Raw genomic sequence first — 14834 nt, forward strand, 5'->3', positions numbered from 1 at the left:
AGACGCGAGGTAAGTGACATGGTTGAGATCTTTAAACATTCTAAAACTACTATGACAAATCTTGCATCCCTAAGAATGTAACCAGCGAGGGAGACCTATGAGAACGCACGACTCTGAAATTAGTAGTAATCTTTGGGAACGATGGTGTTCGCGGTCCGCAGAGTAACTCCCTATACTATCGGGGCATTAAGCAGTGGAATAGTTTGCCTTCTAAAGTAGTCAACTCATCCTCAGTGGAAGAATTTAAAGAGACCCTTAGTGTGGCCTGGAAAGCTAAAAAGTTTGAATATGATTGAAAGTGTCACTATTGTTGCATACCTGTCTATATTAACAATGTAAATAATTAACCCAAAATGTATGAGCGATTCATAGAGGCCCATGTGTCCGCACGGTGGCCTGCGAATTTGTAAAACAATATTATTATTATTATTATTATTATTATTTTAGTAAGTTTCCACCCAGGACATTTTTATTCCAATCCTCTGGCAATTAGTTTTTGAATAAATTTCCAGACCCTCCGTCTAGTAGAGACCTAAGAGTAGTACTATGTTTATATTCTGTTATATTATACATTTTCATAGTTAGCTTTGAACTAGTTATTGATTTAAAGTATAATGCTGTCTAAGGACTGGAGACGATGATTTTTGTTTGATTTTTTTAACTTTAAATACTTTGAAGATTTATTTGTGCTGAACAGAGCTAAGATTTTTATCAAAAATGAAAGAATGTTTGTTTTAACTTTTTTTCCACAGTGAAATATTTTATCTTGTAAATTTTTTGATATCATATTTTTTCTAAATAGTTTAGGGCATTCAAAAAGTACGTTCATCGTCCAGGGTTTCAACAAAAAAAACGAAAACGCAAACGAACGGTGAATGAGTTTGTTCACTTTTTGAGGGAAGGCAGGATTTATTGGTTTGATAAGTAATATTTTGCTTACACATGTTTTTTCTACCACACAGCCGAAAAAATGAGACATAATCATTGAGCGTACTTTTTGAATGTCCCCTTCCTTTTAAACGCGGAAAATTTATAAGCCGGTCTGGTTCATATTATAGACCAGAAAGGGTGGTCTGTAGTTGGTCACCGGAACACATTTTTGTTTCATTTTAACCACTGTAAATATTCTTAAAGGGGATCTAACGTCAAATCCTTCATTACACTTTTTTGGAAAGTTTTAAAAAATTTATAACGAGAGCTTTCGAAAGAGCTATGTTACATCAAAAGATCTTCAGTCAATGTGTTATAATAACCCTTTAAAGATTTGTACGTGTGACGTCATCGTTGGCGTTTTGTTTTAGAAGCTAGCACACACCTGTGTTGATTAACAGGATTATCCCTCTATTTTTAAGGCTTCGATCGTAGAAATTTCTATAAGGCTTTATTATGATTTATTCATTGCATCTAGAATTCGGCAGGATAGATGGGATACTTTGGAATACCTATCAAAAAGTTTGTTCTTTAAAGTGCGATTACAAAGATATCTTTTTTATCCAACAAAAGCTTTTTTTGAAGCCATTACAAGACGCTGTTTCTAAAAATGTGCCTGTTCAACGACTGATTTATGAAACTAAAGTGCAAACATGACGTCACAAAATCCTCTTTTTCTCAAAGAAAGGGAAAATTCAAGTATCAATAACTTAATGAATTTAAAAGATTTTAAGTTCGTTCTTTTTTCAATATTTTTGTTTCTATCAGAGCTTTCCTATGTAAAAAAATGAGGTACATGAATTTTCTGACATTAGATCCCCTTTAAAGTTTTATGTATTGTTAAAACGTATTAGCTTACTAAATGCACTTTCTATTTTTTCTTCCACCCCCTGTTTCCAAACAGTTCTACAGGGTAAATTACATTTCCTAGGCCTCAATCTCTAATTGCTGTTTCGTATGGAAAACACTTTCTATAGGCACGGTTGTGTATTGAAAATGAGGCTTTTTTTATTAGGGGCAGTTTAAAACTGGGGGACTGTAGAAGGCCTTGAATTTTGGCAGATTTCGAGGTTTTTCCAAAATCCGTCAAATAAAAATCTCGCCAATATTAATTTTTTCCGTCATGCGCCAAATTAAATTCCCCAAAATTTAATACTTTTTGCCAAGATTTGTAAAATAATAGTATAAGAACTAGAAAGAGAAGACACTTTTCACGACTCCCCAGTTATAGCAAAGATTTCCTAATTTGTTTGAAAAATGCAGTGGACTTGTTGGGAAAACATCAAAAAGCAGACAATTCGACCCGCCGCCGGGGGGACGACGAAGCTTGACATATTCTTATAAAAAAGCGGGTGTATCCCACTGATCCCACCCCCTGCTTCATAGTGTCCTCCCCCCCTTTATAAGGGGGGGGGACCAATTTTCCAATTTTGAATGGGTGAGGGGGGGAAATGAAAATTTGAATAGTAAAGGGGGGGGGAAAGAGGGGGAAAAACATCGATAATTGGCAAATTTGGTGGGGGGAAGTGTGAAATCACTTCAATTTTATCTCAGTAACCAAGGTCAGTCCACATGATTAGATCATGATTGAAAAATTAACAAATTTTCGTTCTATTTTGTCTAGTATTCCTTTTGCAGCAAAATTTTACGTTTGTGTCAGGTTGAAATTTGAGAAATTTATACGGGTATATGGGGGGAAAATGATATTTTCAGAATTTTCTGGGGGGAAAGCAAAAAAAAGGGTGGAAACTAAAAAACTGAAAAGTCATAGGGGGGGGGGGAGAGGGGGGAGATTTAAAAAAATCAAGAATTTGGGGGGGGAACAAACCCTGGAGGACACTATGTGTCTGGTCAATCTCATTTCAAAAAACTGTTTTTTACCCAGGGTCGGCTTTTTATTGTATTTGGGTCGAGGGTCGGCCTTTTTCAAGGGTCAGGGTCGAGGTCGAGGTCGGGTTAATATAGATTGCCGAGATTAGTACTTTGGAAGTAAGTACTTAAAATATTCCCGCCTTTTTTAGCTCCCGCTGCCTGTTCCTGCTCTAAGAAACTTCGGAGATAATGTTTTGGCACTTGGCACTGATGGGCTGCTACTTGAATGTGAAAAAAAAATCAAAACTTTTTTTAATTTTTTATATTTTCTTTGAATTTTTTATTATTTTCTTATTTATTTTTTTTTTAATTTTTTTTATTTTTTTGTTTGTTATCATTTTTAGTATTATTATTATTTTTAAAATTTCTTTTTTTTTATTAATTTTTTTTAATTCCTTTTTCCTACTTTTTTATTTTTCATTTTTAGTTTTATATGAAGATAAGTCAAAATGCACCTAAATATACTATTGACACTGATGGGCCACCATACTGGTCTTTTAAAAATTCCTGAAGTAACTACAGTGACTTATGGTAATTACTCAATTTTATACCAATCTATTTCGATTTGGAACGAAATACAAAAATACCTAGCCTATGACGACATCTCTACACTACTATTGGATCGTCTCAAAGATTTAACAAGATTATATTTCCTCTCTTCATATACTTAATTTTTACGATTTTCGTGTTTCGTTCTGAATTTTTCATTTCTTTATTGCTATTTCATAAAAAATTTACTTTCAATGTATGTATCCTAGTAAGATCTTAGAAACTATTTTTTCTTGAAACAGTAGCGTGCAGCCACCTCCTTAGTTTAGCTTTATGTCTATGAGTGTGGTCGCTCGTCTCGCTTATTAAGAAAAATAAATTCATTACTTCTAAATTATTTGGTGCAGTCTCTTTTCCAGTGACCTTGTTCCCCACATTTGAGGCAGTATTCTTTTGGTTTGGCTCTTTTGTTGTTGATTGTGACTCGAAAGTTAAGCCTCCCTGAACTAGGCCTCCCCGAGTTCTGACCTATATCATCTCTCCTAGTGATAGTTGAAGATGGTTGAGTTCTCCTCTTCTTATCCTTTTGTTTCTGCAAGGCTCTCTTCTCGGCTGCTCTAATCTTCTTCTTATCAGCGGAGTCGCTTGCGACGCTGTCAGACTCGTACTCCAGAACGTTCCCCCACCCAGCTGGAGACTTATCTGCCATTCTGATTAATTTATTACGAGCATCAATGTCCCTGATTACTTCTTTGAGTAGGCTCGAGGACCTGTTTACTGAGCCATCCTGCACTAAATCAAGCACGTCTTCCAACTTATCTCTAACAGTAGTATTAAATTAAAATTGCTTTGCATTTGATTTACTTCTAAAATCGTTTCTCTTTCTCTTGATACTGCTCGAAGTTTTAAGTTCATTCCTCATGTCCTTCTTCAAGGAGGAGAATTTGTCTTCGAAATATTTGAATAATGCTTCCATGCCTTCTTGCGCCATGTTGTCCGCACTCTAAGCTCATCTATAGACGTGTGAGTAATCTCAAAATCCTGCCGCCCTTCGTATCACGTGACTAAGAAGCGCCGAACGAACAAAAATAAATTCATAAATGATGCCTTCACTCCACCCCACCTGTTGCACCAGCTACTATGCCAACATCAAGCCTCTCAAGGAGATTAATTAAATCCAGAGAAATACTTGTAATCAGACAGTATTCATGCTTGAAATGGAAAAAAATCAACAGCACAAGACAACAAAACACCATTTATACATCACATTTCGGACGAATCAACACTAGAAATGGTATTTGAACTGAGAAAGAAGTCATTGGAGCACTCAATTCAACCAAAAATTAAGAAAGACCACAACTCAAAACCCCAAGCTTCAAGCCAGGAAACGTTCGAATGTTTAGAACGTGACAGCCTCGTTTTCATTCGAAAACCATAGAATCGGACTAATGGTCATGTCCTGGAACCACCATTGGCCCCAGCGACTCAAAACTTGGCACTGGCCTTCTCTACGACCTCCAATGGAACCCAACTAATTGTAATAGCCTGGACCCACTATTGGTCCCATCGGCCCAAAACTTGGCACTGGCATTCTCGAGGGTCATATTTTTTCAGAAATCATAATGCTGTACATATTCCCTTTTCAATTTTTTTTTTCAATTTAGACAATCGTGGACAAAAGGCCTTTTCAAAAATGCCCTACTTTCCCCTCTTCCCCTTCTGCAATGTTGTAGTACTGGTGCTGGCATCGCTTCACGGCAATATCACAACTCATTTTCTATCAACATTGTGGGGAGAGGAAATTTCTCAAAGTCTACAAACCTTTTGTCTATGATTGTGGCTTACCGCCAGTGAAGATGGCAGGCAATAATTAAAAGTTAGTATAAACTTAACAAATACTTTACTTTTTATGACGCTTTGATAGTCAAAGTTTGATGAAAGTGTCATTAAAATACAGCGACATAAAATAAATTAAAATATATATCGTTTAAAATGGGGGTGGTTAAGTTCCTGATCGTGCAGCACTATAAAATTATCACGTAAAATTTGGCACGAGGTTTACTTCATTATCTGGGTCATGTCCCTTTTTTTCTGGACAAATTGTATGAGTAAAATCCTCATGCCAAATTTTACGTCTTGTTTATTTGATTTCTCTTCTCGATTAAAGTCTCTGTCTCGATATAATCTGCAGCAGAAACAAAAAAGCCTGTGACTTTCGATAGACTTTGAGTTGAACAGCGGATTTGTGCTTGTTGAAAAGATATTCTAGAGCGGAATTTCACAGAAGAAACTATTAAATATCATAGAAAAAAATCAAAAAATAAGCAAAATGAAGATTGAAATAGACCATCAGGGTCATGTCCCTTTTTTTCAGGACAAATTGTATGAGTAGAATCCTCATGCCAAATTTTACGTCTTGTTTATTTGATTTCTCTTCTCGATTAAAGTCTGTCTCGATATAATCTGCAGCTGAAACAAAAAAGCCTGTGACTTTCGATAGAATTTGAGTTGAATAGCGGATTTGTGCTTGTTGAAAAGATATTCTAGAGTGGAATTTCACAGAAGAAACTATTAAATATCATAGAAAAAAATCAAAAAATAAGCAAAATGAAGATTGAAATAGACCATCATAAATTACGTTATGAACATCACTTGCCTCGTTTTGGAAGTCTTGCTGATTAAGTTCCAGAGGATATTGTTAAAACTACTTTTCATCATTCATAAAAAATCATTTTATGTCTCAAAGGACATAATCACCATGGTAATTGTTGTGTAATTGTTAATCACCATGGTAATTGTTGTGTAATTGTCTCTACTGCAAATTATATTGAGACATATTTTACCTAGTTGATTTTACCTTAGGAATTTAAAATCTATTGACTGCAAAGAGAAGTTTCGTCTTATTGTAATGTATATGGCTCTTCCTAGAAAAAAATATATGAAAAATCCCCGGAAACCAGTTCATTCACCCCCCCCCCCACACACACGAACAATACAATCCCCTTACGCATAGATAAATTAAAGCTATGAATTTATGTTGTAACTTAAATGATTATATTTTCTTTTTTTTCAGAGTACGTCGACAATAAAAGACATCGAGGCACGTATAAGGACACGCATTTACAAACTGAAATGCGGAATTATTTGACAAACCTTAATAGACCTGGCACTGGGAGGATCTATAAACTAAAGATGGCAAGACTTGCTGCCAATGCTAATAACAATTAATACCTTAAGGGAGCAGATGGTGGTAACTAACTTTAAAGCTAAAACTAAAAAATATTGCTTCCCCGTTCAAAAAAGTTTTCGCCAAAATTAGTTCCCTTCCCTTAGGGTATTCAAGTTTTTTTTTTATTTTGTTGGACGAATTTTATATGAACATAAAAAGACCACCTAGTAGCCAATCGCACGCTCATTCCGAGGCAATATCATAGTTTGCATGGAGAACTTTTTAATAAAAGCAGTTTAAAGTTATTCAACACTTTCTCACAGTTTTTGTTGATTTCCCCAAAACAAATATTCATCGTTCAGTCTATTAAATCTTATTAAAACTTAATTTGAAAAATCCCGAAAGATAGGTCTCTCCTTTTTTGTAAGTGATTCATTTATTAATCGTATATTTGATACCTAATTTATCCCAAAGCCATGTAAATGACATGTAAAAAGTTCCGATAACTTATTTTAACCTAACTCATTTTAACCTAACCATGTACATAAAAATATTTCATATCTTAAAACCGTTGTAAACCGTTGTAACAAGTTCCGATAATTTATTTTATTATTTTACAATAAAAAAAATCATTTTTATTCATAACACTTTTTGTAAAATTAAAAATAGATTAACAAAGTTACTTCAGAATAATCATATTTCATATTTTCATCACATCCTTCCATTTTATCTGATCTGTATTCGAATCCCGATATGTTAGCCAAGCTAAAAATAGAATAAAGCGAGTGTAAATATTTTACTTGAGTTACCCGCTTTTTAATGGTAAAACCCGATTATTCCTATACCCGATTTACGCAAGTACTATCTATCCTATGAAAAGAAAAACTTGAGCAGTCAAGTAACTCGAGTTTTATCGAGAACTCTTATTACTCGAGTAATCCACAGTATTTGAAAACCTGAAATACTTGGGTAAACTGCTCATCGGGTTTTTCAAGTAAAACTTGAGTATTACTTGAGTTTTACTCGAGATAGTCTACCATTACCTGGGTTTAAAAGATTGGCATTCTGTAAAGCAATCAAAATAAAAATGTACTACCAAAATCAAATTAATTTTTATTTCGATTTTTTGGAATTTCAGGGACGGTTGGGCCCGTAAAACAACATATCAAATTGGTCTCGCCTAGCCGTATTTAAATTGAAAAGAGAATAATTTGTATAATCTTACATAAATGATCTTTCAAAAAAAAATTGAGTTTTAGCGAATGAAAGTTTGTAAATTGTCTAAAGACACAGACAAAATTGTCAAAGATATTATTGAAAAGATGGACTCACCCATTGACTACACAAAAATTGATATATCACACAGACAGCGAAACGATGAAAATGCTGGCATAATAGTTAAATTTGTGGACCGCAAATCCAGGAATTCCTTCTATGATGCACGCAAGATTCTTCAAGACCGCAAAATTTAAACAAAAACAATTGGATACGTAAAGGGCCAACGGTTCTATATCAATGAAAGCCTTACCCAAATGAATGGTGATATTTTTAGAGATGCAAGAAAAAAACTACTGACAACAGGACGTATGAAATATATATGGACAACATCAAATGGCCAAATACAAGCAAAGAGAGGAGATGCAACACAGAAGACACGGCTAAACTGGAGGTGAAATACCAACCATTGCAGGAACTCTTAGCAATACTTAGAACTAACAATTTTTTTCCTCAACCTAGAAATTTTATGTAGAAAACTACACATGCCACGTCTGCAATAAACTAGCTTTAAAGGGAACGTCTGCTTTGGTAGATCATTTCAGTCATAATTCTATGCCAGATAGCTAAATTAGTAAAAAAAAGTTTGCAGAAAAAACGAACTCAAAATCTTTATTTTTGACTGACATATTCAGATTTTAGTGTTTTACAATTTCCTCTCTTTTACCTGATTTTTGACGTAACCTTTGTTCGTAATTTATAAGAACAGAAATCTTGCCTGTAGTCTAAAGTACTGTATTTAAACAACTTTTGATAAGAACATTTTAATTCAAACTTCTAATTTCGATGATTTTTCCAGTCCACAACTATATAAATATTTCAGTTTTCTATGAAGATGTTGGAGTAAGCTTTCATTGACAAAATGTTGGGGAAAAGATGTTTTAACGACTTTAAATGCTCTTGCACATCTCTGACTTACTTAAAATTTTCTTATAAAAATGACATCTGCACAGAAAGAGGAGTTAATCTTGTTTACTTGAAAGAACATAGAAAACATATAACATAAGCTACGTCATAAATTTTGAAAAAGAGGGATTTTTTAAATGGCCATAGAAAGTGATTGAAAAAAAATCTCTTGAAGTGAGATAGCTCATTTTAATCTCTCTGGAATAATTTTTCCAAAAACTCTAAAAAAACAATACCTAAAATCTGACCAGACGTCCCCTTTAACAGATTGTATCTACTGTGAACTCTGTAACAGATGGCTTCCCAGAACATGCCTAAAGCTTAGCCAAAAGTGCTTTAAAATTCTTAGTTTTTCATCTTATCCTTACTACTGCCCTCCATGTTTTCAACCAGCTCTTGCTTTCTCTTCTCTCTCAAATAAAGCATATTTTGACATTACTAAACAACCATGTAAGATAAACACTAACCAATTAAAATGTAACCGGTGTAACAAGACAATTAAACTCAATGTTCACTTTGTCTTAAACATTCTCATAAAAAATGTCTGAAGATCAAGAAATCAGATCTTAAAGAATTAAACCTTAAACATTGGATATGTAATACATCAGTGACTTGGATAATGAACAACCACATAAACTTAGTTATAATTCATTAATAACTGACAACTTCACTAGAATTAAACACACTGACGAATCTTCTGGATATAACATTCCAAATCTTTCACTTATTGACCCTGTAAACTTTGGTAATAATGATAATCCTAATGAAATAAACATTAACTTTTCATATAACAGGTTCTACCAACTCTACAACATACTTCATGAACAAAAGGTAAGTAGTTTCTCTGTTTTCCACTCAAATATTAGATCGATTAATAAAAACTTAGATGAATTATCTGGTTTACTTAGTCATTTAGATCATGGATTTGATGTGGTTGGACTCAGTGAATTATGGGAATCAGAGGATCCAAAGAAACTGGAAAAAAACTTATTCACTTCAAGGATATCACGACTTCCAAATACAAAAAGGATCATCGCAAAATTCAGGTTGTGGCATCTTTGTCAAAAAACACTTAAAATACAAGGTGAGAGATGAACTTAATTTTTCTTTCTTTTCTGAGACAGAAGAATTTCAAATCTTTTTCATAAAAATCCTATTTAATCTAGCTAACATAATTGTTGGTACCATATACAGACATCCTAAAGGGAACTCTTTGACCAAATTTCAAAAAACACTTAAAGATGTATTAAAAATTGTACAAAAAGAAAACAAAAAAATAATCATTATGGGAGATTTTAACAACGATCTCCTCCACTATAACAAACATAATAACACAGAAAATTTCCTCAACATTATGTTGCAGAACTTTCTCATTCCTCAAATAACAGGTCCAACTAGGATGAATGACAATGGAAATTTCACTTTAATCGACAATATTTTCTTTAATGATCCAGCCTCAGCCATATGTAGCGGAAACTTACTCTGTCAGGTCTCAGATCATCTACCAAACTTTTTAAAATTTGAACACAATAATGAAATTAAAGACCGTAAAATATACAAAAGAGATTTCTCAAGATACAATCCACAAAAAATTATAACTGAATTTCAAAACCTTGATCTTGTAAATGAACTACAAAACTATGAAACTGTTGATGATAAAATATGACCTACTACATAGAAACCTGGAAGCTATATTACATAATCATGTGCCTTTGAAAAAATGTAAACAAAAGCAAAAAAACGTCAAACCCTGGATAAATGAAAGAATTGTAACACTTATCAGAAAGAAAAGTAGAATCAATCAGAAATATTACAACACTGGTAACCATGAATACAAGAACTTACAAAATTGCCAAAAACAAAGTAAATCATGAAATAAGGCGAAGCAAATACATCTACTTCAAAGAATTTTTCGAAAACAACAGGAATAACATAAAAAAACACTGGAATGCTGTTAATCTTATTCTCTCAAAGAAAAAAAAAGATTTAACACCAACATCAATTCTCAAAAATGGAAAACTAATTATCGACCCTGAACAAATAGCTGAATCAATAAATAAATACTACACAAATGTCGCATCTGATCTTGTGAAAAAAATCAAATTCTACCTTCACTTCTTATCTCAAAAATATGAAAAATCCTGTGGACAGTTTTTACTGCAGATTCACAAACACAGAAGAGATAAGTGAAATTATAAGTTCTCTCAATCAAAACAAAACCGAAGACATTTACAGAATTCCAATTAGAGTCCTAAAAGACCTAAAAGAAGTAATCTCTGATCCGCTTGCTCAAATTTATAACATATCTTTCTCCAAAGGAGTTTTCCCAGACAAGCTCAAGTTGGCTAAAGTAATTCCCTTACACAAAGGTGGAGACCAGAGCACTCCCAAAAACTTTCGCCCGATATCTATCTTACCAATCTTCGATAAGATACTAGAAAAACTTATGCACTCTCGACTTATCTCTTACATCAAAAAACATAAAATATTGAAAATGCTCAATATGGATTTCAAAAACAAAATCCACCAGTCTGGCTATCATATATTTATTAAGTAAACTTTCAAAGTCGTTAGAAAACAGGTTGTTCTCCTGTTGTGTCTTCTTAGATCTAGCAAAAGCTTTCGATACGGTAAGTCATGAAATTCTCTTACATAAACTTGATCACTATGGAATCCGAGGAACTTCGAATAACTGGTTTAGATCATACCTATCGAATCGAAAATAATGTGTATCAGTTGCCAATAAGCTTTTCACCCCTCAAGAAATTAGCTATGGAGTACCACAGGGATCAATACTGGGACCTCTTATTTTTATTCTGAACATAAACGACATAATGCAATCCTCAAAAAAACTATATTTTGCACAGTTTGCTCATGACACCTGTCTTTTCATGGAAAACAAAAATAATGTTACCCTAGCTGACCAACTAAACTCGGAACTAACTCTAGTTAGTGACTGGTTAGTGTCAAACAAACTGAGTCTCAATGTTAAAAAATCTAACTTCCTTTTTTTTAGCAATCAAAGAGATAAAGATCCTCCAGAACTGAAGATTCAAAACACCATCATTGAGAACAAGGAAGTGGTTAAGTACTTAGGTATACTAATTGATAATAAACTCAAATGGAGTCATCAAATAAGATCTATCTTTCAGAAAATTTCCCGAGGTATTAGCATTTTACATTCCACAAAGTTTTTAGTACCACCTGCAATTCTTTCATACAATCTCACCTTTTATATGGTGTCCTTGCTTGGGGATCACCATTAAGTCATCTAGGAGAGCTAAACAAATTGGTAAATAAAGCTGATAAAGTTGTTAATAAATATTGCAACTCAAAGGTACTTCACTTAGACCAACTATACCAAATCGAGTGTTGTAAGTTAATCTTTAAATTTAAACAAGAAATTCTCCCTGAAAACATTAAACAAATGATTAATCAGAGTAACCTCTTACACCAAATAAACACACGACAAGCTGACAATCAAGGAATGTTTATTAACCATATCAAAACATACTTCCCACTTCAAACTCTCTCATGTAGATTTTGGAATGCCCACTGTCACGATCTATATCAACCAGATTCTTCCATTTCATCCTTTACCAAAAACTTAAAGGAACGTTTTCTTCAGCAAAACGACTAACATCCCTTAACAAAAGTGAGTATACTCTAAGTATGATTTGTTCATACTCAAAATATACTTTGGTAGTATCATATGAATACAAAAAATATACAATACGAGTATACTCTATGTATACTTTGAATGTATTTTTGTCATACTTGGTGACATATACTTGATATAGGTGTAATTTTGGACAAGAGAATATACTTAAACTATAATTTTACTATGAAACTTAAAATCTATATACAAGCTGTTAAAGTATACTTTAATGACATTCAAAGTATAGTTCAAGTACATTTTTTATGTTTACACATCACTGATTTGACATGTAGCTTTGAAGTACTATTTAAGTATGAACTAAGTATACTAGGAGTATATTCCAAATATACTTGCTATACTTTAAAGGAACGAGAAAAAAATTAGGGGGAAAAAATATATTTTTACTGTGAAAAACTCATAGTTGCCGCAAGGAAAATAATTTGTTTTGCCTTTTTCATGGTTTTTCAGCTGTAAACGCACTTGTACCTACCTACATAGAAAGTAATGTTAGTCAAGTTTTGTCAAAAAGATTGAAAAATCTTTGGGAATATGAAAGAAATTTATCCAAAAACGGGCAAACGCTATAAAATTAATTCCTGCAGAGTGTGACATTTTCATTTTTTCAGACTGAAAATTAGTTCTCCTAGAGTCAACAAAAATACATGTTCTTTGCATACCTCAAATTTCTCTAAGCCATCAAAACCTCTTGAGGATATATATGACACCGCCTCGCCCAGGCAGTTGGGAAAAATTATATGCCAAAGATAAGTAAATTTATATACCTTTTTCACTCAAGAATCAGAATCATAATAGCCAACCACAATCAATCCATTTTGTAGGGACATTCAGTTAATTTACTTTTTTATTATATTTTATATCTGTAGAAAACAAAAAGAATAGAAAATTACGCTTATGCTGAAAATTATAAGAGGCTATATTATGTCACGCAAAAAAAGCTTCCTGTGTGCAGGAGTTAGTGCAAAGGAATTTATGATTGGTTACCTATTAAGGGAACTAATTTTGGCAGATTTGGCGAATTTAGACAAATCCATTCGAAAGAGTATGAAAAATTGATAAAGAAAAGGGTCACATCCTAAAAATGAATATATCAGGAGATATTGAGTAAATAAGGCAAATTGATGTCATAAAACGAAGTAAAAAGAAATGACAAATGAAAAATTAAAGAATAGAAGCTGCATTATATTTGAACAATGAACATATATACATGAAATAAATAGGAAAATCTATAGAAATAAATAGGAAAATCTATAAAAATACTTAGAAATAATCTCTGTAAGCAAACCAAAACCCTCTCATCTATGCAAGTTATTCTGGGTTTTGTCCATTCTGGTCTTTGTTTGAGCTAATTTATTCCGCATAGCAACACGTAGCTTTGCACTGCTCTCAGTTGGATAACGTCTTAAAGTGTATGCTGTAAAAAAGAAAATCAGTATAAATTGATCCGCTTGTATCCTTTTTTTTTGAAATAACATTTTTCTCCCAAGTGTATTGGGGTTGATGAATTTCATCCATTAATCTCTGACAGACAACATAAACTCTCCCTATTGGAATAGGGGGTTTTTCATGCAAAAAAATCTGAAAAACTTGAATAAAAACTCCTCATTACCTAAATTCCGAAGTAAGAAGGTTGATTTCGGCAATTCTAAAATTTTGAATGCCCCCCCCCCCCCAAAGTGGTGTACACAAGGTAAATAAAAAAGATAAAATCTTACTCAGTATACCAGACAGAATTTTGGGATGCATTGGTCTGCGCCCATTGGCCCCTCTCAAATTGATATGATATTGTTCCTGTTTCGTGTAGAACACATCAGTCAGGAAACAAACACATGCCGTAGATGTTGTTTTGCTGTCTAGAATCGCGGCATGTTCCTGAGTGATATACACACTCAATCCTTCCACCAGAGTTTCCATCTAAGAAAGATGAATAGATGCGGTATATTAATTTTCAAATTTTTTGATAAAATCGGCAAACTGTATTTTGCAGGTTATAATTTCAGCGATATCGGCGAAAAACAGTAAAATTAGTTCCCACAAATATAGTTCCCTTAACGGAATTATTGATCCTTAAAGAAGAAAAGGTTCTGGATCTGTAGTTGGTACATAATTAAAGAAACATCAAAAATCATTTTTTTAATGAGCACGTAGAAATGTCACAAACGCTATCTTTCATGTTTATAAGAAGGCATATAGAAATTTTATAGTCCGGAAAGTAAAGTAAAAACATCAGAATATTTCACCTTTTAAACTACAGAAGAAAAAAAATTAAATCACTCACATGGTACTTTCTAGCAATCTTGTCTGGAAGGACGCCAGGCCGAGGATGTTCATTGTCTGTAAAATGATGAATTTTTTTTATATATTATAGAACTTGCATGTCACATGAAGCCCTAAGTTTCGGATATTGTTGATCCCAATAATATTTCATAAAAAGAGCATTCTCTAATGGAGGAATAAATCAGAATAATAAAACTATTTATAGGTATATAGCTTTCAGAGAACAGTTTTACTGTAACT

The sequence above is a fragment of the Clytia hemisphaerica genome, unplaced genomic scaffold (genome assembly GCF_902728285.1).
Source record: "Clytia hemisphaerica strain Z4C2 unplaced genomic scaffold, Clytia hemisphaerica genome assembly, whole genome shotgun sequence".
Classification (NCBI taxonomy): Eukaryota; Metazoa; Cnidaria; class Hydrozoa; order Leptothecata; family Clytiidae; genus Clytia; species Clytia hemisphaerica.